Here is a 25407-nt window from a genome sequence, read left to right as displayed (position 1 = left end):
GAAACTTGTTCAGTTTATATCTTAGTTGTTGAATCTTTTTATGTTCGTACAAATATTTACACATGTTAAGTTTGCTGAAAATAAAAGCAGTTGAAAGTGAGAGGACGTTTTTTTGCTGAGTATATATATATATTTGCTATTACAATGTGTTTTTGCTGGTGGTAACGAGGGATAAATCTTCAATAATATCTGTCAAATGGGTTTTGACTGGGGTCAGAAGAAACTAGAAGATTTTGAAGCGGGGGAAAATAATCCTAATTCCGAAATTACTACTAATATTTTTACACATCAGCAATGACAATCTCAACAAATATGTGGATTAACCTGTAAATTACTAATACAGCAACAGTGACACAAACAGGATGCTCAACCAATCCAAGGCTTCACAGCCACATTACACAACTTTCAAGACTAGTGCAGATCAAAGAAACGGATGCTGGGTTGTGCTCTGACTGACAGAATCAGTGAAGAAACAGACGTGTGGAGAGAGGGAGAGAGTTTCGCTGGATGGAGGATAGAGAATGTGTGTAGAGTATGTGACAGATGAGAAATGAAGGCAGTTAACATACCACAGGTAGAGTCCCCCACTGAATAAACCTTTTACTCATACATGAGGAAAAACTCACAAAAGTGTTTGAGATGGATGTTTTGCAAGTGAAATGAAAATTTAGTCCCTATTTCTGAGGAACTAGTGATTAATTTTCATTCATATTTTCCCCATTCAGGATGCAATTGACCGTACATATCGTCACAGCTGTGATAGTGTCGCATTATGCCTTGGAGACTCTTGTTGACTCTTCCGATCTGGCTTTCTCTTTGTCTCCTTTGTTTTTTTTCAGGTAAGACAGGGTTAGATTAATGATGAATCAATACCGATATCAAGAGAGCAGGCTGGCTAATATAATAACTAGGGCTGTCAATCGATTAAAGTTTTTAATCATATTATTTACATGATATGCTGATTAATTATTCGTATTAATAGCAAACAATCGCATATATAAATATTTGCTGAGAAAGCCCCTTAAATGAAAATAATTCAATATATATTGATTAAATAATTATAAATATAATATTATGAAAATAATTCAGATAATTAAAATGCATTACATTTCTGTGGCGGATGACAAAAAAAAAAAATACCAATACAGAAAGTGGCTTAAGAAGGCAATATATTACATAACTATAGTATATATATATATATATATATATATAATATATTTTTTATTTCCATTTTTTTTTTTTTTTTTTTACATAAACCTATCATTGTCCTACAGTCCACAGCAATCCATTTTGCAATTGAATTCATCAGTCTGTCCATGACAGATTTACATTATAAGGGCTTGTCCTAGGACACGTCACTGTACACCTGCGTCAGACGAAAGTTTTTTGAGTGTCTCACTTTGTTTATGTTGCGTCATAAATACAGCGTTTTTAGGGCACTGTGTCAAGTTAAAAGTAATTTAAAATTTAGAAAAACAGGTCTCGAGATCCACCAGAATCATCTCTTTAACATGCCGAAAGTACACTTGACTACACTGTGCACCATGATGTATGACAGGTTATAATGATTTTCTCCATTATTTAATCTTTACTTGAATTAGTACTGACATGACTAAAATAAAATGTACACAAACATCTTTTTTGAATAAAATTCAGTTTACAGCCTGCTTTCCTTGGGCGGTAATAGAGCAATGTAAATTTCTGCAAGCAGATTACACAAAGTTTTGTGAATAAAGTGCTATCTAAAATGAGCCTAATTTACTTAGAAAGGAGGCATTTGCGTGAATGACAACTACTTATTTTAAATACTCAAGTGCTATTTCAGAAAAATACAAAAATGTGAGCTATCCATTGACAAGACCGTAACTAGATTTTTAAACTGACAAGTGACCTCTTCTGTTCATCGGTCAGTCAGGCTCAGTTATCGTGCAATCCTGATTATCTTAAAATGGCCAAATATCAGCTAATTATCTAGCCTGGCCAATATATCAGTCTATCAATATTGCAGTCTGTTTTATTTACCCACACAGTTGCTATCAACTCCCTGACCACCATGAAATTAATTCTAACATTCACAAAAAGCACAATTCCAAGGAATGGGCAATGCGGGGCCCCTGGTGCAGTGACCCCTGGTAATCCCGGTGCTCTCCAGGCCCACTTCCTTCCCTCCAGCTGCAGACTCACTCCCTGCCCTGCCTCTGGCTATTAATAGAGCAACAATGATCCATGAATACAGTCCTGCATGGAGCGTCCTGCAACAGAGGACATGGATTATGATAAACAAGACAGAAGTGTGGATTAAAGACGGATAGAATGGATGTTGCGTTCACTACATTCTTCTCACACGTAGATTTGGATACAGGCCAGGCTCATGTGTTCACATGACGAAGATTGGTTCAAGATTTAGGTACAGGAAGCATTTGTGCATATGTGACTCAAGTTGAATAAACGCATATAGAAATAGACTGACATGACTGAATTTGGATAATCAAAAGGAATTTTTGTTTGATTCAGAGTGTTAGTTGTTCCTAACTGGAGCTCAGGAGGAGCATGTTCATCTAATTCTGTTAATCACAACACAAGGGTTTATAAACTGCCTTAATTCCTTTACATTTGTCTCATATTATAAACCTGAAAATGTGAACTCGTGAAATTATATTTGTTTGCTTTGATACAGGTTTTTTAATTGTGAACTGTTAGGGACCTGGGGCCTCATGTATAAAACTCTGCTTAGATTTCTTCCTAAAAGTGTGCGTAAGCACAAAAGTCAGATTTTGTGTACGCACAAAAAAATTCAGATTTATAAAACTGTACATACGCCAGAACCTGCGCATAGTTCCCTTAATAAATCCCAGCTAGCAGAAGATTGTGCGTACATGCACATGATTCATTCCCCACCCCGTCTCCTCCCCAAAATAACCATATATGGAGTGTACAATGCCTGTTTTTACTATGCATATCCTCATATGCAAACAATTACCATATGCATTTCACCATCCAGACACGTGAATACTGCGTTTAACGATACGAGAAACTGTATGATAAGAGATAAGACCGTAAATGTCACATGTGCCCAAAGGTTAGATGCTGCACCATGAAGAAGCATTATTTATTAAGATATGAACTTGTTTTCAAAGAATATCCCTTGGTAATTTGCAGACATAAATCTAACCTAAGTAATTTTGCTTCTCAGAAAACCTTTTAAATCATTTTAAGGGTGATTTTATTAAGAAGTTAAATATTTAGTACTGGAAACAAAATGAAAATTATAAAAATTCATAACTTTGTGCAGCATTGTCTGATATCATCGGATTACTAAGATTTTATATTTGCCTGGTATTTTATATAAAAAAAACAGCTGAACAACAAATGTACTTTTCATAATGTTTTTATTAGACTAGAACGGGGGTTTCATTGCGATGAGGGTCTGGATGAAGTGGAGCAGGAAGCACATTTGATTCGCATTTTATGTGCATTGCTGTACCTGTTTACAGCTGTACAATACTGTTTCTGATGAGACATGTCTCATGGTCAGTGGTCCGTTTGACTACTGAATGTGGCCAGCAGTGTCTGTCTTATAGCTACTGTCCGTTTTACCAAGCCATGTCACGTCAGTCAGAGTCAAGTGCGCATCGCATTACAGATAATCTTTATTCAAATGCTGTACTTATCTCAGTACATGATTGTAATAGAACAGAAAATATCTCAAATTAAGAAATCTTCGCTGTCATTTTTAGTTACTTTATGTTCCTTCTCTATGATGACACGGGAAAGTTCTCCAAACGCAGCGCATCCCAAACCAATATTTCCCTTTTACAGATTATATTTGAATGCCTTTTCAATTAGTTACATAAAAATAATATAGCCTACTCTTGGCTTGATAATGCTTAATTCTGTTTCAAGTGCTTAACTACATACTTTTTTATTCTAAATGTAAATTAAATGAAAATCAGAGTTTATAATCAGTCTGTTCAGTTAATTATTTGTCCAGCTGGAGTTGCCAATTTACACACACCAGCAGAAGAGTGTGTACGCACAGTCTGGACGGTGCGCACTTATTTACGGCAAGTTTATTTTTTATAAATCACGATATGTTCGTGAGAAATTGCTTACGCACATTTCAATACCCATTTTATGTGTACGCAACGTTTATACATCACACCCCTGGTGTTAATGGGAGTGGACCTATTATACTGACCAGAGAGGAGTTTAGCAATATGCCCAGTAATTGTTAGATTAAACGTTTGAGTTGAAGCACCTGGCCCAGGATAAGACAAAAACTTTAAGAAGGAGAGTTTCTGCTCCCATAAGATTTCCCCCAAAACCTCAAAAGCAAACTTAAGTCTAAAAATCATGGAATTTTAATGCAAGAGCAACTTTCAGAGAAGTGAGTCTGCAGTATGTTAGAACACTTTATACTGCTTTTTTTGAGATAATGTGTAAATTCTGTTAAGTTTTCACCTGTCCCCACAACCACGAACACACACACACACACACACACACACACACACATACACGGTCAGTGATCCAAAAACACCAGCAGGAGACTGAAAATCGATCCCTTACCTCTCAATCACTCCAGTGAAAAAACTCCTCACACCATCGCTGTATCAGCACATGGCGTGCCAACAGTTAGAAATACTGCTGTCCAGTTACAGTCCAGCTACATCCAAACTGTCTTTTTCTCTTTTGCCCACTTCTTCTGCATTCACATACTTTCTTTCTCTCCCTTCATAGCGGGACTAGCAGCTTTGTGTGTGTACTCGTGTGTGAGAGAGCGGGAGAGAGTGAGAGAGTGTGTATCCTAGCACTAGACTCCAGCAGGGCCATTCACTGCAAACAGAGTTCAGACCCTCCCCTTTACACAAGATCTAAGCCAAGCAAGCAGACAGACAGACAGACAGAGAGAGAGAGAGAGAGAGAGAGAGAGAATGTGTGTTATGTGTGAACAAGAGAGCAAGAGCAAAGGAGAGGTTTGTCTTTTCACCAATAAGAACAATAGTTCAAGTCCTACTATTTAACTCTTTTCAACTTCCAAGAACAAAAGCCATGGAGAGTTTTCCAGATGTAAAAAAAAATGAAAAAAATTCCATTTCACTTTTGATTAGGTATGCAGTCATTAGTCATTTGTAGTCCCCTCTACTGCTTCTTTTTTACTCTGTAGATGACACACACACACACACACACACACACACACACATATGCATATGCGGCTGTGTAAGGGAATGCCGTTGTTCATTGATGCCCTCAGGGCAGAGAGAGGGCGGGGTCAAGAGCGGGGAAAGCTAAATTCCAGATGGATATTGGACCAATCAGAAGTCAGGTTGTGGTTGAGAAGGCAAAGACATCAGGATTGGGTTCTACTACAGCAAAAGAAACAAAACACTATACAAAAACCAGGTCTTAAACTGACCTTTCACATAAAAAATTTAAATAATTACACTGACATACAAATTATTAGAAATGTCTGTGTGGGAAGACACTAGAAATAATTTTGTGTTGATAAAAGTATGCTGGACAAAATGCCATATCTTCTAACACACACACACACACACACACACTCAATGTCTCATATTTCCACTGTCTCTCACCGACAGGAAGAGGCATTTGTCCATGAGAACAACTGAAGCATCTCCATCACCCTCCCTTCCTCCATCTAGACCTGTTGACACCTCTGATTTACACAAAGAGAGGGGGGGGGGTGGTGGGGGTGCAGACACCACTCACATTTTCTTAATTTAGTTTCCTTCATTCTTGCTAACAAGCTGTGCTCTCATCATATATAATCACCTCTTTCATCTCGACCTTGAACATTTTGCATGACTTTATGTCATGGTTGAAAGCTACATGCTGAGTAAACATCATATAAACCTTTAATGATGACTCTAATGTAATAGTACTGAACTAATGAACACCAAATCATTGTCGAATGCCACAGATTAAGTTAATACCACCTGATAAGGCTGCAAACCTTTTAAAAATGCTTTATTTCCTCATCTAGTAACTGCAGTATCAGTTACTTTGATTGAATAAAAGATACACTGAACAAAATTATAAACGCAACTCTTTTGTTTTTGCCCCCATTTTTCATGAGCTGAACTCAAAGATCTAAGACTTTTTCTATCTACACAAAAGGCCTGTTTCTCTCAAATATTGTTCACAAATCTGTCTAAATCTGTGTTAGTGAGCACTTCTCCTTTGCCGAGATACTCCATCCACCTCACAGGTGTGGCATATCAAGATGCTGATTAGACAGCATGATTATTGCACAGGTGTGCCTTAGGCTGGCCACAATAAAAGGCCACTCTAAAATGTGCAGTTTTATCACACAGCACAATGCCACAGATGTCGCAAGTTTTGAGGGAGCGTGCAATTGGCATGCTGACTGCAGGAATGTCCACCAGAGCTGTTGCCCGTGAATTGAATGTTCATTTCTCTACCATAAGCCGTCTCTAAAGGCGTTTCAGAGAATTTGGCAGTACATCCAACCGGCCTCACAACCGCAGACCACGTGTAACCACACCAGCCCAGGACCTCCACATCCAGCATCTTCACCTGCAAGATCGTCTGAGACCAGCCACCCGGACAGCTGCTGCAACAATCGGTTTGCATAACCAAAAGAACTTCTGCACAAACTGTCAGAAACCGTCTCAGGGAAGCTCATCTGCATGCTCGTCGTCCTCATCAGGGTCTCGACCTGACTGCAGTTCGTCATCATAACCGACTTGAGTGGGCAAATGCTCACATTCGATGGCGTCTGGCACTTTGGAGAGGTGTTCTCTTCACGGATGAATCCCGGTTTTCACTGTACAGGGCAGATGGCAGACAGCGTGTATGGCGTTGTGTGGGTGAGCGGTTGTGTGCTGATATCAACGTTGTGGATCGAGTGGCCCATGGTGGCGGTGGGGTTATGGTATGGGCAGGCATATGTTATGGACAACGAACACAGGTGCATTTTATTGATGGCATTTTGAATGCACAGAGATACCGTGACGAGATCCTGAGGCCCATTGTTGTGCCATTCATCCACGACCATCACCTCATGCTGCAGCATGATAATGCATGGCCCCATGTTGCAAGGATCTGTACACAATTCCTGGAAGCTGAAAACATCCCAGTTCTTGCATGGCCAGCATACTCACCGGACATGTCACCCATTGAGCATGTTTGGGATGCTCTGGATCGGCGTATACAACAGCGTGTTCCAGTTCCTGCCAATATCCAGCAACTTCACACAGCCATTGAAGAGGAGTGGACCAACATTCCACAGGCCACAATCAACAACCTGATCAACTCTATGCGAAGGAGATGTGTTGCACTGCGTGAGGCAAATGGTGGTCACACCAGATACTGACTGGTTTTTGGACCCCCCCCGGACCCCCCCAATACAGTAAAACTGCACATTTTAGAGTGGCCTTTTATTGTGGCCAGCCTAAGGCACACCTGTGCAATAATCATGCTGTCTAATCAGCATCTTGATATGCCACACCTGTGAGGTGGATGTTGAATCTCGGCAAAGGAGATGTGCTCACTAACACAGATTTAGACAGATTTGTGAACAATATTTGAGAGAAACAGGCCTTTTGTGTAGATAGAAAAAGTCTTAGATCTTTGAGTTCAGCTCATGAAAAATGGGGGCAAAAACAAAAGTGTTGCGTTTATAATTTTGCTCAGTGTATTTCTAGATCTAAATTCTATCATGAGACATATTCGGGTGAAGTGCTAATTAAACTGCTTACAGTTCAAAAACGCAATTAAAAATAGTCAAGATCCCACTGTTTATCACTATTGCAAGCTGCTGTAATCTCTCTCCTCTTTTACAGACTACAAAGTTGCTTGGCAAAGACTCCAACACACATTTCCATGCAGTCAAGAAGATGTGTGTGTGTGTGTGTGTGTGTGTGTGTGTGTGTGTGTACTTAGCTATATAATACCTGGCAAAATTGTCCCCAAAACTGAGCTAAATCAGTCAAAATCTCCTTATGGGGACATTCAGGGACGTCCTCAAATGGAAAATCGATTAATAAATTAAGCAAAAGTTGTTTTTAAAATTATAAAAAAATAAATAAAAAACTTTATTAAAACTTCTTACTGATTATGTGATTGCTTTCGAACAATACTTAGATGATACACAAAACCAAGAGACACTGTACCACTCCTTCAGATGGCTTTAGCTAAAGTCTTTGACGGAAAACAAGAATAGGAATGCAGGTTTTGAAGAAGACTTCCACAGCCTCAGCCCTGAGGAAGAATGTAAACAGCTGTCACCACGGAGACAAAGGCCTCCCTATGCATGACCCATGGAGGTGTGGGATGAGCCTGTGTGAGAAAGGCCAGTCATCCTCATGGAAGAGCCTACAGACTGAGCACCTGCATTCCTGGCTGGAAATGCATAAACGTAACATTCCAGTGTCTAAAAAAAGCTGTATTTCTCTACCACCTGAGAGGACAACAGAATAGCCCTCCAACAGCATGACAACTCTCAAAACAGAACATGTCACAATATTTTCCACAAACGGACCATCTTTTTGCACAAAACAGCAGAATTCACACAGGATCTATGTAAGGACACATAGGGTTGCACTGGTGACACACTCTTGTGTCACAACACTAGAGATTCCTGACATTGCAAATTATTGCCATGCTAGACATTGGGTTGCCCTCTGAGGGAAACTCAAATGAAAATGTCATCCTAAACTCAATGTACATTTTGAAGGAAAGTTTATACACTGCTGCGAACCAATGAAGATGAACAATTATTGTAAGATGCAATTTGACATCACCAGTCGGTGGCGTATGACAGAAGTCATCATTTAAAATGATCTTGGCCTTGAAAAATGTTATTCCTCAGAATTGAGCACAACAGTGCCTATCCACTTTTTCAGTTTGGTTCCGGAATAATTTTTTCACCTAGGGTAAAAAAAAAAAAAAGTACCTCAAAAAAGTCAGTCTCTGCTGGTCTCTTTTGCCACAATTCTCTGATTGGTGGATTTCCCCCCTCAGCATTTTGGGTAGTGTAGTTCTTCACCAGAAAGTTTCCTATTAAACATGATCTTAAAAAAATGAAGTTGACATAACGTGGACTTCCTGCTATCTTCCTGTTATCCCATACAGGCTAATGCTTTACAATAAGGATGTACTTGTTAACATTAGTAAATGCATCATGAACAAACAAAAAACAATATTTTTGGTAACATTTTACAATAAGGTTCCATCCTTTAACATTGGTTAATGCATTAGTTATCATGAACTAACAATAGCCCTATTTGGACAGGATTAGTTTTATATGGGAACATGGGGTAATGTAATAATTACCAGAACTTCTTAGTAATTTTAATCCAGTGAAAATCGTTCATGTCAGTAAATTTTCCTGACTTTTTACGGACTGCGCATTCTGGCGGCGGTAAAAATTACAGCGTGTTTTACCTACTATAAAACGGCCTGTAAAAATAGACCCTGGTATTAATCCCATACGAATTGACATGTTGGGAAAAAACCTGTAGATCTGCATTTTCCAGCCCTTGAGCCCTTTAAATATTGCTGTTTCTTAAGCAGGGTTGGGGAGTAACGGAATACATGTAACGGGATTACGTATTTAAAATACGAAACATAAGTAACTGTATTCCACTACAGTTACAATTTAAATCATTGGTAATTAGCATACAGTTACATTCAAAAAGTATTTTATTACTGAAGAGATTACTTTGCATTTTATTGTCATTTGTTTCATTTAATATTTAGTCCTTTCAGATGGAAAACATTTATACATATAAATGATGCGATCCAAAGTGCATTTGAACAGTGGTGAAACACTTTCTTATGATGTGTTACATTCATACGAGCAGACAGAGAAGTAAGTTTGAAGTAAGTTTGGAGCAGAAGAAATAGAAATAAACCTTGTGTAAATTGTCAGGTAAAATGCTATTTCTAGCCATTTTACATGCACATGTTACCAGCCACGATCATATTTTTTATCAAGAAAATTCACGTTAGATCATAATTTCTTTTTTCTAGTTAGACCTTTGATATTAGGGCAAAAATCATATTCTTGATAATAATTTTTGTATTGTTTTCCTGTAAAACTATCTAAAAATCCTTAAAACAAGACCAATTTAATTAATCTTGTTTTAGAAACAACACTGCATAAGATATTTAGGTTTTTCTCCACATGAGACAATGCCGACAAGACTCGGTAAGTGATGTATTTCCACACAATTTCCTCACCCTCGGGCAGGGTGTGGTCTCTACGGTGTGTTCCCCTTGGGAGTGACACCCCCCCGACACGGACACTTATGGCCCCCAGTCGATAAACGATTTCCACTCTTTTTGGGAGAAAAAAAAGAGGAGAAGAGGCCACGGCTGGGCTAGCCTGTCCCCATTTTTATGGGCAGTCGACTTGTCCCTGAGGTGCAGGGGACCGTACAACGCTCATAGGAGCGTTGGGGCAGGTTACGTTACGGCCAGGTGTGCTGACTACAGGGCACACAGTGGTCTGCCGTCTCGCACTGCCAGTCCACGTAACACAGTTCAGCAAATTGTGCCGTTTTTTATAGGGACCCCTAGTGTCACTACATCGACACAACGTCGAGTGAGTGACAGATAGGGAATGTCTTGGTTACTTTCGTAACCTCTGTTCCCTGATGGAGGGAACGAGACGTTGTGTCCCTCCTGCCACAACACAGAACTACCCGCTGAAATGGCCGGGACCTTGTCTCGGCTACTCAGCACAAAACCTGAATGAGTGGTTGCGAGCCAACAACTTTTATATCCCTATGTCCGGGGGAGTGGCATGCAAATTCCACTCGCCAATTACCATTGGCCTTTTCTTAAAGATCAAAGGTGTTTGGGGCTCCCAAGGGCGACCCCTATTGTCACTACATCAACACAACGTCTCGTTCCCTCCATCAGGGAACGGAGGTTACAAAAGTAACCAAGACGTTTTCTTTGGATATTAAGAAAGGCTGGGATAGGAGAAAATATTTAACCATCTAAATAATTACAAATATTTTTATTTACTCACCATTAAATGTAAACTTCTCTTACACAGTTCTCTTTGATCACAATCCACCACAACTCACCACAACATTTTCATCAAACCGAGAAACACGAACAGGCCAGGCGAAAGATGAATTACAGTCTGCATGTCTGCTGTTACCAAAAGTGATTAGCTCCTCATCTGGGAAATGCTTAGCAGTCATACACGTAAATTTTACCGCCTTCCAAATCAACACTTGCTCCTTTTGACAGTGTTTATACTGCTAAACAAAAGAGTCCTCTCAGGCCTTTTGTTCTCAACATGTAGGCCTACAGCGGATTGTAATTTGCAGAGTCCCTTGCAGCTATGCTATTTTTGAACACATAAAGCTATGAAGCTCAACATATAGGACTGTGTGAAACAGACAGACAGAGCACAAAATATATAAATATATTCAGAGACATAAATCGTTATAAATATTGCAACTTGTCATATTAATGAATTCCAGACCCTGAAGACTTGAAGATAGTTTTTGTTACCACATTTACAGAGATTTAAGTTTAAGAAAACACTGCAACACAACTTTTCCTTCTAAGCATTTTTACAATAGGAAATTTTTTTTTATCCAAAACAGGAAGTATCTGACAGTTGCGTCTCCTATGAACTCTCACTCTTTCTTCTCTTCCACATACAGACACACACACTCACACAGCAGAGTTCAAATCACTAACAAACAAACTGAAATGGCACCCTACATAAATGGACAGATCAGAGAGTGCTTTCAGAAAAACAGACTGAATCTACAAGTGCAATATCTACCAATTATCATTATTAATAGTAATAATAATAATGTATCAATAATATAATTAAATAATTATTATAATTATTATTTTATTATTATTATCATAATAATAATAATAATAATAATAATAATAATAAAATATATTTTATATACAGAAACTATAGATATAATAATTATATAGATATACATTTTAAAATTAGTTTAGACTCACTTCCGGTTTCAGCCACGCCCACATCTGGTTTTATCCAAATACAGATAACTTTGTAACAGATACAGATACAGATAATGGCTTCACTGCACACCCCTACTTCTTTATTTGCAAAACTCTGAATGTAAATGAATGTGACAATAGGAGATTTTGTTTTAATTCGCAAGTAAGGCAGGTAGAAGCAGAAATAATTCCCAGTGCACCTGAAATCTCACTGTGCTTGAATCAGTTCAGACGTTCTGAGGAAACTCTCCAACTTGAATGTGAATGGAAAGAGCTGAACACCGGCAACACCTGAATGAGATTAATCACTATATTCACAACATATATGTAATATTACAACTTGCATCTACACAGACAATGAAGCAATGAACAGGCATGACATTATCATCAACTAAAATGTTATTTTTGTTGACTACAATTATACTAAAAAAATTATTTTAAGATTTACGCATTTCAATTTTATAACAAATATCCATTAAATTGAGCTGACTAATCTTTAATAGAATATGTTTTAAGTATTTTTTTAAGTTTTATTTATTTTATAATTTTTTTAAACATTACATAATTCAATTTGATTGAATTTGTTATGAAATTGAAATACGTAAATCTACAATGTAGGAAAAAATATTTATTTTGAGTGTGCTAAAAAAAAAGTAAAAAATAGGGCTGTTGATTTAGCGTGTTAATTCAGTGTGATTAATTATATAAAAATAACACAAAATAATTTTACACAATTAATCGTACCCGGACCAAAATAAGGAACATTTCTACCTTTGGAACAATTCAAGCTTAAAGTACCACCTGTTTTCTCAAAACCATGTCCTTAAAATATTACTCACTGTTTTTTACACAATATAAATTGATCTTTGTACATGAACATATACAGCAGTCTATATATTTTATTTATGGGGGTCCCTCACAAGGAGATAATCATATTTGGGTTCATTGGCATCAAAAAGTATCATAATGTATGTATTTATGTGCATCATTAAAATACCATGGTACATGAATATGGTATTATTCAGTGCCATACTAAACATAAAAGTACCATGGTATTACCATGTGATACCTTTATTGTTCAGTACTGTTTTGTAAGGGAACAGAACAAAAACTTAACATCTAATGAGGAAAAAATCCTTGAATTTGTTTAATAATTAATAAATAATCTATAGGTAGAAAATAATCATTCTAGGTTGATATACAGGATATTACTTTTCACAGATTGGAGAAATGCAATGCATAGTGATGAAATTATACAAGCATCGATTAAAAAATATATTTTGATTATTTTGGTACTCCTGCATTTATATTGCAATCTAATCCAGTATTTGATTCTTTTCATGGAGTTCTTGTTCTTCGGAAATTTGCATAGATGGAAGGTTTCCCAGACCAAGATTAGATTTGTTCTTGAGATAGCACTGCCACATTCAAGCTAAGAAGTGTTGATTAAACCTCTCTTTTTTCACTCTTTCACTCTCTCTCTTTCTCTCTCTCACTCTATCAATGTATTACTAGGCAACACTGCAAAAGTTTTTTGTTTCACACAGATTTTGAGGTTGATCTTCAAACGCTCTGAATACAAATGTGAGTAGCAGGGCACATGCAATTATACACACATACACATACAAATATAGACATATGAACACATCAAAATAATTCTGAAAATTTGTTTAAAAAAGTGCTTGCATACTTGGCACACATACGAAGACATTGCTGCTGGACTAGCAGATGGTGGCAAGGGATCCCCAAGAGTCTTAATAGAAAGTATTAATAAGACTCTAGCAAAGGCTGAATGATAGAACATCAGACTTTATCTGTTGTCGCACTTTTCTTCGGCTGACACTAGAGACGAAGCACAGAACTCCCATAAACACCCCAAAGATGATACGATATATAAGAGACAGTATAAAGATATTCTTCTCGCAAGACATTCAGTTAGATGAGGGCGCATAGAAATAATAACAAATACTCTTTGGTCTAATAATTAGAGAGACCTCTCAAGACAAAGCAGACTGTATGCAGTTCCCAGAGGCCAGAAGTGACTATAGGCGTCTTTACACAGCCGAGTTATTCCTGCTCTGTACCTGCTTAAAATTCTGTGTAAATTCTGTGTAAAGACCAGGGCCGCATTAAGGTTTTCACTCGGTGATCATGCGCTACACGGACGGGTTTAGCCGTTGCGCACCCTCTCTATGTTTACATCAGCGTCTCCCACAGAATTTCAATTTCATATTTCTATATTCAAAATTGTATATTTAAAACTTTGTGACAAGGAGGATTGCAGGGCCGGGACGTGACTACGCATGCCCGACCCCAATCAGGCTAATCAGCCGAGGAGCGGGATAAGTGCAACGAGAACTGGCAGTTCAGGAGAGAGAAAGCTACAGGCACTTGCCCTGTATGCGTTTATGTTTGTGTGTCTTTGTGTTTAAGTTTATTAAAAACATTACTTTGATGCTTCATCCGGTTCCCGCCTCCTCCTTTGCATTGAACCCTGTTGCAAACATTAATCACATATTATGTACGCAGTTATAATTTCTGTGTAAATGCATTTATGCCTGCTCTGAGCAGCATTAAACAATCTGTGTAAATGCATTTAAATGCAGCTTCTGTGCTACCTTGGCAGTGTAAAAATGGCTTAAGAGAGAGAGGGAGAGGGAGAGAGAGAGAAGAGAGAGAGAGAGAGAGAGAGAGAGAGAGAGAGAGAGAGAGAGAGAGAGAGAGAGAGAGAGACTGAGAGAGATTATCTTTCTTATCACTTTCTGAAAAACAGTATTAATCCCTCCTCCCTCTCGTGCTCCACTTCCCTCTCTCCCCTACTCTTCTCTACTCAACGAGAAAGAAAGAGTGAAGTAGGACGACAAATATCCAGACCTATTTCCATCTCAATGAGGGCCAGGGATTCTGTGTTCTACCTCGCGAGAAATCTATCTCCTCTCTCCCAAAACCCCTTAACTGATCTATACTATACCTGTGTCAAGCCAGGACGCTCCCTGGGCTACTTTTCCATAGTGTAGCTTATTTGTTTAATTACAGTCCTACGCTGGGAAAATCACTATCACATTTGCTCAGCACCTTCCTGACAACCAAAGTAGTGCCAAAACGGCTTGATTTCAGAGGTTTAAATTATACGGATGCTTTTGTGCCATTGCATTGCAGAAACTGGCATGGAAAATAGTGAACAGTACTATACATTTTTACAAAAGACAGTCAAACCTTGAGAGAACTTAAAATGTGCTACACTTCACATGGTCAGACTCAGAATATCATTATATTGACATTTGGAGACAAACCCTTGATGAAAAATGATTAAATATTAAAGGGATAGTTCACCTAAAAGTGAAAATTCTGTCAAAATGTACTCAACCTCATGTCGTTCCAAACTTATATGTGGAATACAATAGATATCCAAAAAGGTAGGCCTACCAAAAAGTATAACTATAGAAGCAGTCCATGCGACTCATGTGTCATATTCCAAGTCTTTTGAAGGCACACAATAGGTTTTGGTAAGAAACAACATAGAATTAAAGTCATTATTCAGTGAAGATCTTGACGTCCATTTCACATTCGTGAGCACTATCAGCACTATGTGTGCATCGTTAAGTGAGAAATACAACTTAAGTTCTCATGTGAACACATGCCACTGTGAAATGTGAATATGTGAAAACAAAGAAATTTCACTATATATATGAAAATGTATAATGTGTGACAATAATAAAGGCTTTCTTCTTCTTTCTTCTTAATTCACGTAGACACATTTTTCAAGACCATGTCATGTAATTTTTTTTTTAATTAGTCTACAAAAGAAATGAAAAAAAAAATAAAAATAAATAAATAAATAAATACTCCTAAATGCACACTCATTTGCCATCTGCAGTGAAAGCCATTTACACATCTGCCCAAAGTAAGATGACTCTTCTCATCATTCTTTTTCAAAAATCAAATCAAATCAAATCAAATCACTTTTATTGTCACACAACCACATACACAATTGCAATAGTGGGTGAAAGTCTTGGGTGCAGTTCCGAGCAACATAGCAGTCATGACAGTGATGAGACATATACCAATTTACAATAAACAGATTTTCACATCACAAATTACATATCTAATATACACATAATTACACACAACACAATATACAAATAATAATATACAATGTACAGTATACAATACACACAATATAGAATACACATTATACAATAAAAATAGTATATATAGTACATATAAAATATACAGTAGGTTGTATTGTACTGTATTGACATTCAGGCTGTCGGTTGATAGTCAGTTGCCAGTGTGTTGTTAAGAGAGAATATAATTTATGACAGTCCAGTGTGAGATAATACGATTAATAAAGTGCAGTGCTGATGTATATTGATCGTGAGAGATCAAGAGTTCAAAAGTCTGATTGCTTGGGTGAAGAAGCTGTCGTGAAATCGGCTGGTGCAGGTCCTGATGCTGCGACACCGCCTGCCTGATGGTAGCAGTGAGAGCAGCCCATGGCTTGGGTGGCTGGAGTCTCTGATGATCCTCCAAGCTTTTTTCACACACTGCCTGGTATATATGTCCTGGAGGGAGGGAAGCTCACCTCCGATGATGTGTCTGGCAGTTCGCACCACCATTTGCAGGGCTTTGTGTTTGTGGCCGGTGCTACTGCCGTTCCAGGCAGTGATGCAGCCAGTCAGGAGGCTCTCTACAGTGCTGGTGTAGAACCGTGTGAGGATGTGGCGGTTCATTCCAAACTTCCTCAGCTGTCTCAGGAAGAAGAGGCGCTGATGAGCCTTCTTCACAACGGCCTCAGTGTGGACGGACCATGTGAGTTCCTCAGTGATGTGAACACCCAGGAACTTGAAGCTGCTGACTCTCTTCCCCGGTGCTCCATTGATGGTGATGGGACTGTGTTCTCTGTCTTTTCTTCTGAAGTCCACCACAAGCTCCTTTGTCTTGCTGACATTGAGGGAGAGGTTGTGCTCCTGACACCAGTGTTTCAGAGTGTGCACCTCCTCTCTGTAGGCCATTTCATCATTGTCAGTGATCAGACCTACCACCGTCGTATCATCAGCAAACTTAATGATGGCATTGGAACTGTGTGTTGCCACACAGTCATGTGTGTAAAGGGAATACAGGAGTGGGCTGAGAACACAGCCCTGCGGGGCTCCAGTGTTGAGGGTAAGTGATGAGGAGATGTTGCTGCCCATTTTAACCACCTGGCGTCTGCTTGACAGGAAGTCCAGGATCCAGCTGCACAGCGAGCTGTTTAAGCCCAGAGCCCGGAGTTTCACATAAAGCTTGGAGGGCACTATGGTGTTGAATGCTGAGCTACAGTCTACAAACAGCATTCTCACATAAGTGTTCCTTTTTTCCAAGTGGGAGAGAGCAGTGTGTATTGTAGATGCAATGGCATAATCAGTGGAGTGGTTGTTGCGGTAAGCAAACTGCAATGGGTCCAGTGATGGAGGCAGCACAGAACAGATGTAATCTCTGATTATGGGGGTCAGAGCAACAGGACGCCAGTCATTTAAGCAAGTGATTTTGGATTGCTTTGGTACAGGCACAATGGTGGAAAGGTTGAAAATGTCCGTAAAAACACCAGCCAGTTGGTTCGCGCACGTTCTGATGACGTGGCCCGGAATGCCGTCTGGACCTGCGGCTTTATGGATATTCACCCATCGGAAGGATCGGGGTTACATCCGCTATAGAGATGGAAAGTGAACTAACCTCTGTAGCTTCGGCCGCGAGAGCTCTCTCTGCAAGGTCGGTGTTATTTCCCTCCAAACGAGCATAAAAAGTATTTAGCTCATCCGGGAGAGAGGCAGCGGTGTTCATGGCGGAGTTTTTATTCCCTTTAAAGTCCGTGATGATATTAATTCCCTGCCACATGCTTCTAGAGTTGGTGGTGTTAAACTGTCCTTCAATCTTGTCCCTGTACTGGTGTTTGGCTGCTCTGATAGTTTTGCAGAGGGCATAAATGGCTTGTTTATGCTCCTCCGCGTTCCCGGAATTAAAAGCGAATGTCCGCGCATCAAGTGAAGCGCGAACATTGCTATTTATCCATGGCTTCTGGTTGGGGTAGATCTGTATTGTTTTGGTCAAAACAACATCCTCTACGCACTTTCTGATGAAATACGTTATCAGCGTAATGCTCAATGTCGTCATCAGGGGTGGACCGGAACATCTCCCAGTCCGCGTGATCAAAACAGTCTTGTTGCGTGGAATCTGATTGGTCCGACCAGCACTGGATCGTTCTGAGGGTGGGTGCTTCCTGTTTCAGTTTCTGCCAGTAAGCAGGCAGAAGCAGAATGGAAGTGTGGTCCGATTTGCCAAATGGTGGGCGGGGGAGGGATTTGTAGCCATCCCGGAAGGGAGAGTAGCAATGGTCCAAAACCGGCCCCCTCGTGTGTTGAAACTGATGTGTTGGTGGTGTATTGGTGCAATTGATTTAAAATTGGCTTTGTTAAAGTCCCCTGTCACAATGAACGTGGCCTCAGGGTGTGCGGTTTCCTGCTTGCTTATACTCCCGTACAGTTCCTTGAGTGCCCGGTCTGTGTCGGTTTGTAGCGGGATGTACACAGCTGTGATATTGACCGCTGTGAATTCCCTCAGTAGCCAGAATGGTCGACACAGAAGCATGAGAAATTCCAGATCAGGAGAGCAGAAAGACTTGATAGAATGTACGTTCCACTGATCACACCAGGATTCGTTGACCATAAAACATACACCACCACCTCTGCTTTTACCTGAGAGGCCTTTCGCTCTATCTGCTTGGTGCACGGAGAACCCCACGGGTTCGATGGCTGAATCTGGAATCTCAGCAGACATCCAAGTTTCTGTAAGGCAGATAATGCAGCAGTCCCTCATCTCTTGTTGGAAAGAGATCCACGCTCTCAGCTCGCAGAGTTGGTTGTTCAGAGACTGAACATTTTCCAGTAGAATACTGGGTAGCGGGGGTCGATTTGCATGACGTCTTACTCTGATGAGAACGCAGGCTCTATTTCCCCTTTTCCTTCTGCATTTCCGCGGCCGGGTTGCCCAGACAAAGGGCTCCGCTTGCGTGTTTGTTAACAGTGGATCGGCATTGAGGTATTTAAAGTCCGGTTTTCGGTGTGCTATTGCATTCTTGAAAATGCTGATATGCATTTATAAGAGCATCATCTAATCCTAAAGCTTTTAATACCTTCATTCTTCTTTTAAAATTAAAATTCTGTGAAAATGCTCTTCATGGTACCAGCTGTTTATGGGTAGCTCAAGAGTTATGTCTATTAATCTGTCTAAGCATACACAAAATAAATAAACAAAAATTCAAGAACTGAATCAACCTGACTTCATAGGCACCAACAAAAGTCATTTTAAGGGTTAGAAGTTGAAATAACCCCTTAAACAAACAACTGCATCACATACACATTGGTAGTGATACATGTCCGTGCTATGGGAGGGCATCTACTCTGCCAGGGCAGGACAGTTCTACTATGTTATTTGGGGCTATTCTGGGATAGTTTGGGGTTTGGCCTGTGTTTAAGACAGATGTTGGGCTCAACTACTGTGTTATGGACTTGGGTTCCTTTTGCATGTAGGACTGTTCTTTCTTTCTTTCTTTCTTTCTAAGTAGTGGTCTGAACCCAGAGTGTAACAGTGAATTGGCCCAGTTCTACCCTGAAAGTCCTGTTTCCTTGAAATATTTGAGCAGCTGACTCATTCAGCTAACCACATTCTTCGCTCTCTGCCGAACAGTACAGAGCAGCCCTTCACCATACTTTCTGTGCATACAGACAATGGAAAAATACTCAAATAAGAGTTTAATCATTAGGTTTTAGAGAGCCCTTACAGAGGATATTGAAATTTATGAGTGGAAATGTACAATTGGAGGGAGAGAGTGAGAGAGAGAGAGAGAGAGAGAGAGATAGGGAGGGAGCAGTTCCTCTAGATTTATTTGTTTACATATGTCACCCTACCATCCCTGCTCTCTCTCTCTCTCTCTCTCTCTCCCACACACACACACACACATTCACAGATCTACTTTCTCTCCCTCTCTTCCAATACAAACTAAAGCCACAAGAGACACACAATTCAGAGAAACACAATACCTTATAATATTGGGACTCCTTCACATGCTGTTTCTAATATAATCAAGCCTTCACAGCACACCCACTCTCCCATTGCATGCTCACACATATACATATACTCTTCCAATAGTTAAATTACTATAAAATAAGAAAATTTGATCATAAGCGCATTAGAGATGGACAGAGAAAGAAAAAAAAAAAAACATGATAGCCAAATATATATATATATATATATATATATATATATATATATATATATATATATATATATATATATATATATATATATATATATATATATAAATAAAAAGCATTTTGCTACATGCTTGAACACTGTTCCCTACACAAAAGTCTTACAGTAAAGCTTAATACACTACAATCACTGAAAAGACAGGCATAGATTTAACAACTTGTCTTGCGTAGCCTAATTTTTGACTATCAGCATGATGTCTGGTCCACACTGCAACTTATTTTGGTCAAGAACTACCCACTTAGACAGGGACAGACGTCTGATCATCATATAAAGTGACCACCCACAGTTTGCTTGTTTATCATCTGACATTTAGGGGTGAGTTTTTCTGAATTAGTTGATACCATAAGTAGACAATAACATGGCACAGCAGAGTCAGTCTGGAAATGGCTGCACAGAAAACACACACACATACAAAAAAATAAAGGCAGAAAATAAGTGTAGACTTTGAGCGCATTTCTGTCTATCATAAAATAATAAATACTTATTTCAATGACAACTCACAAAGCGGAATATGAAATTCTAATCAGTGTCTCATTTACTTTCTACTATTCAAACCAAACTTTTAATATCTTTTAAAGATTTAAATGTAACTAACCTCGCAAACTCTGGCAAATCCGGTGATTAGTTGTTCCTTAAAATTGTTCAGTTTAGCAGCCTAGAACCTTGACTGCTTCTAGGTGTACTAAATAAAAATGCACCCTGACTTCCGGAAGTTGCTTATTAATTCAGGCAATCCCATTGAAGATTGCCATTTTCCCAAGTGTTTTCCAGTTTTATGTCCAATATGCATCAGACAACCAGTGAACGCACTGTGGGTGCTCCATTGGCTTTTTGTTATTGGCTGATTCTAACTTTCAACAAACTCTAGCATGCATCTCCTCTTACAGCAATTTCAACACACTATTCCAACAATCTACCAGTACTGAGGCAAGGGCCAAGACAAGTATCTTTAGTCCCTCTGCTTCCTTCATAAGCACTTATCGGACTGACCCTCTGATTCAGGGCTCGTCTCAGACTCCATAACCTCACAGAGTGCCAAACTGCTTTCCAAAAACTGAAAAACGGTGCTAACAAGAAAAGGGAGAGAAAAAGAAAGACACAGAAAAGTGGGAGTGGAGAGGTGCTTCTTTCACCCCAAGCATGGAGAACCACTCTGTGCCCCAACTGTTTTCTACAGTATGTTTATACTGCTCCAGGGAGAGAAAGAAAGAAAGAGACAGAGAAGGAGAGGAGAGAGTGGACGCATGTGGTGTGCATGCAGATCGCCTATTCCACTAAGTTGCTTCCTCTCTTTTCTCTTCTTCACATTTGCTTCTTAAAGACACAGTATCACTGACATGAGTCATGACTTCTCAGGAGCCTGGAGATTTTACTCTGCCTGTGGACTTCTTATAGAAAGACAAATACTGCACCCTACATACTCTCTTCTGGTCTCTTTACAACATCTATTCCATGACAAGTTATGTGATTTAACTGGAAATAGATTTGACAGATACTGTATCACGTATCATGAAACAATCTTTCCATCTCTATGCATTTTCTCATCAAGGCAATGATGCTATTTGATTTGAAAGCTTTTCAGTACAGTTGAATGTAAAACACAAAGTTTTAATCACTAGGACTGTAGAATAGTAACTGCATAAGATTTGTACATGTTTCACCATCCTCACTTTAATAAATACCGGTAAATGCGATCCATTGAGCTTTATGATGTTGACTGGGTGGTTCTCAAAAAAACAGTCAAGAGAATGTTCTGGTCATATTCAGGGCTGGATTGGTAATCTGGCATACCGGACATTTTCCCAGTGGGCCGACGCACTTTGGGGCTGATCAGGGGTGGACTGGCCATCGGGAGAACCGGGCGGGCCGACCACGAAATGACCGAATGGGCCGCGATAAGCTGAAATGAGCCGCTGGGTTATGCAGAACGGGCCACAAAACAGCACCGCAATATGCCGAAGTGGGCCAGTTTCTATGTAAAATCCCGGGCCGATTTCTCTTCCCAGTCCACCCCTGTTCATATTTAACCCCAAATCAATACAAAATAAAAGATGAAGACTAAATTGAGGACTTTTAAGAATTTTTGCATTGTTACTATACATTAGTTTCAGGACACTTTGGCACTTTTAACAGCCCAGTTCTCTTTAACGAAACGTGCCCTGACATTTTACTTTTACTATTTCCATTGTTTTCAATCACAATTCTCATTATTATATCATATTACAGTAAAAAGAGATGCTATTATACAATGATTTTTTAAAGTAAAATCAGCGAAAATGAAAGCCAGTACAGAGGGGGTGCTGCTATGATTCATCATATACTTTACAATTTAAATATATATATATTATATATATACAGGTGCATCTCAATAAATTAGAATGTCGTGGAAAAGTTCATTTATTTCAGTAATTCAACTCAAATTGTGAAACTCGTGTATTAAATAAATTCAGTGCACACAGACTGATGTAGTTTAAGTCTTTGGTTCTTTTAATTGTGATGATTTTGGCTCACATTTAACAAAAACCCACCAATTCACTATCTCAAAAAATTAGAATATGGTGACATGCCAATCAGCTAATCAACTCAAAACACCTGCAAAGGTTTCCTGAGCCTTCAAAATGGTCTCTCAGTTTGGGTCACTAGGCTACACAATCATGGGGAAGACTGCTGATCTGACAGTTGTCCAGAAGACAATCATTGACACCCTTCACAAGGAGGGTAAGCCACAAACATTCATTGCCAAAGAAGCTGGCTGTTCACAGAGTGCTGTATCCAAGCATGTTAACAGAAAGTTGAGTGGAAGAAAAAAGTGTGGAAGAAAAAGATGCACAACCAACCGAGAGAACCGCAGCCTTATGAGGATTGTCAAGCAAAATCGATTCAAGAATTTGGGTGAAATTCACAAGGAATGGACTGAGACTGGGGTCAAGGCATCAAGACCACACACAGACGTGTCAAGGAATTTGGCTACAGTTGTCGTATTCCTCTTGTTAAGCCACTCCTGAACCACAGACAATGTCAGAGGCATCTTACCTAGTCTAAGGAGAAGAAGAACTGGACTGTTGCCCAGTGTTCCAAAGTCCTCTTTTCAGATGAGAGCAAGTTTTGTATTTCATTTGGAAACCAAGGTCCTAGAGTCTGGAGGAAGGGTGTAGAAGTTCATAGCCCAAGTTGCTTGAAGTCCAGTGTTAAGTTTCCACAGTCTGTGATGATTTGGGGTGCAATGTCATCTGCTGGTGTTGGTCCATTGTGTTTTTTGAAAACCAAAGTCACTGCACCCGTTTACCAAGAAATTTTGGAGCACTTCATGCTTCCTTCTGCTGACCAGCTTTTTAAAGATGCTGATTTCATTTTCCAGCAGGATTTGGCACTTGCCCACACTGCCAAAAGCACCAAAAGTTGGTTAAATGACCATGGTGTTGGTGTGCTTGACTGGCCAGCAAACTCACCAGACCTGAACCCCATAGAGAATCTATGGGGTATTGTCAAGAGGAAAATGAGAAACAAGAGACCAAAAAATGCAGATGAGCTGAAGGCCACTGTCAAAGAAACCTGGGCTTCCATACCACCTCAGCAGTGCCACAAACTGATCACCTCCATGCCACACCAAATTGAGGCAGTAATTAAAGCAAAAGGAGCCCCTACCAAGTATTGAGTACATATACAGTAAATGAACATACTTTCCAGAAGGCCAACAATTCACTAAAAATGTTTTTTTTATTGGTCTTATGATGTATTCTAATTTTTTGAGATAGTGAATTGGTGGGTTTTTGTTAAATGTGAGCCAAAATCATCACAATTAAAAGAACCAAAGACTTAAACTACTTCAGTCTGTGTGCATTGAATTTAATACACGAGTTTCAAAATTTGAGTTGAATTACTGAAATAAATGAACTTTTCCACGACATTCTAATTTATTGAGATGCACCTGTATATATATATATATATATATATATATATATATATATATATATATATATATATATATATATATATATATATATATATATATATATTTTTTTTTTACATTGCTGTAATTTTGACTTTCTATATGAAAATTTGATTTCTTATTTCTTTTGATTTTGGGGTAAAATAAGACCAGGACATTTTCTTGATACGTTTCCCACTGTGAAACACCTAACATTTGTGGCTCAAACGAAGAATATGAGCCATATAACATGAACACTGTTTTGTTAAAGTTGACTACGGTTTATAACAAGGCATGTGCTAACATTCATTAAGATCTTATTCTGAAATACCCCATGACATCTGGAATAGAGTGAATATCAAGCTGCACACTGTAACATTAGAGTTAGGGGTGTGCAGCGAAGCCATTATCTGTATTTGTATCTGTATCTGTTCATATTAAAAAATTATCTGTATCCGTCTCTCTGTTTGAACAGAACTGGGTGTGGGCGGGGCTTAAACCAGAAGTGCGTCAAAAGTAAAGAAATGCCCATTTTTAAATGTTACTCTTACAGTTATAGTTTCTATTAATAAAATATGCCTTGTATATGCCTTTTCATAATAACAGCCTAATAATAATAATAATAATTATTATTAGTAGTAGTAGTAGTAGTAGTAGTAGTAGTATTATACAACTATTATTTAAAAAAACGATTATTATTATTTTATTTTTTTCTTTCCAGATGAAGCTGAAATTGTAGGCTACGTTAACTGTGGAATATGTTGTTAACTGTGGTTTCTCCTGGTATTTCTGATCTTAATATCTGCATGAAACAGAATTTTCATTTGTCTGTGCATGTATAATAACATTATTCTGAAGGCAGGAGATGTCAAGCAAAATGTGAAATGTCAAGCACACATTTTGCACTGAATAATAAATACAAATTCAAACATTGAAAATAAAATCAATATAGCCTACAAACAGGTGAAATTCCCATAAATCTATCAGCAATTTTTATGTTAAGACACTAATATTTAGTTAAATAATAATAATAATGATAATATAATGTTACATTTATATAGCGCCTTAACAGAGGTATAGCACATATTAAAGAAGAAGAAGAAAAAAAGACAAAGCAAGTTTCAGTTTCTTCGTTTTACATAAGGAGAAATATTCTTAATAGATGAATACTATATGGAGCA

General features: G+C 38.8%; 1 protein-coding gene across 3 annotated transcripts in view; it reads right to left on the bottom strand.

The window, feature by feature from the left end:
- Positions 1–25407, bottom strand: part of LOC127440121 (disabled homolog 2-interacting protein-like) — a 209762-nt gene that overhangs the window by 158275 nt on the left and 26080 nt on the right. Inside the window, exon 1 of one of the 3 annotated variants that reach the window (XM_051696526.1) lies at positions 4567–4764. The exons of the other annotated variants lie outside the window; for them this stretch is intronic. The gene's annotated coding sequence lies outside the window, so the exon portion shown is untranslated. Of the gene's footprint in view, positions 1–4566; positions 4765–25407 lie in introns of those variants that run through there. 3 annotated transcript variants of the gene reach the window in all.

The sequence above is a fragment of the Myxocyprinus asiaticus genome, chromosome 4, assembly GCF_019703515.2.
Source record: "Myxocyprinus asiaticus isolate MX2 ecotype Aquarium Trade chromosome 4, UBuf_Myxa_2, whole genome shotgun sequence".
Classification (NCBI taxonomy): domain Eukaryota; kingdom Metazoa; phylum Chordata; class Actinopteri; order Cypriniformes; family Catostomidae; genus Myxocyprinus; species Myxocyprinus asiaticus.
The sequence above is the reverse complement of the archived record's forward strand: the minus strand, read 5'-3'. Positions and strand labels throughout refer to the sequence as shown.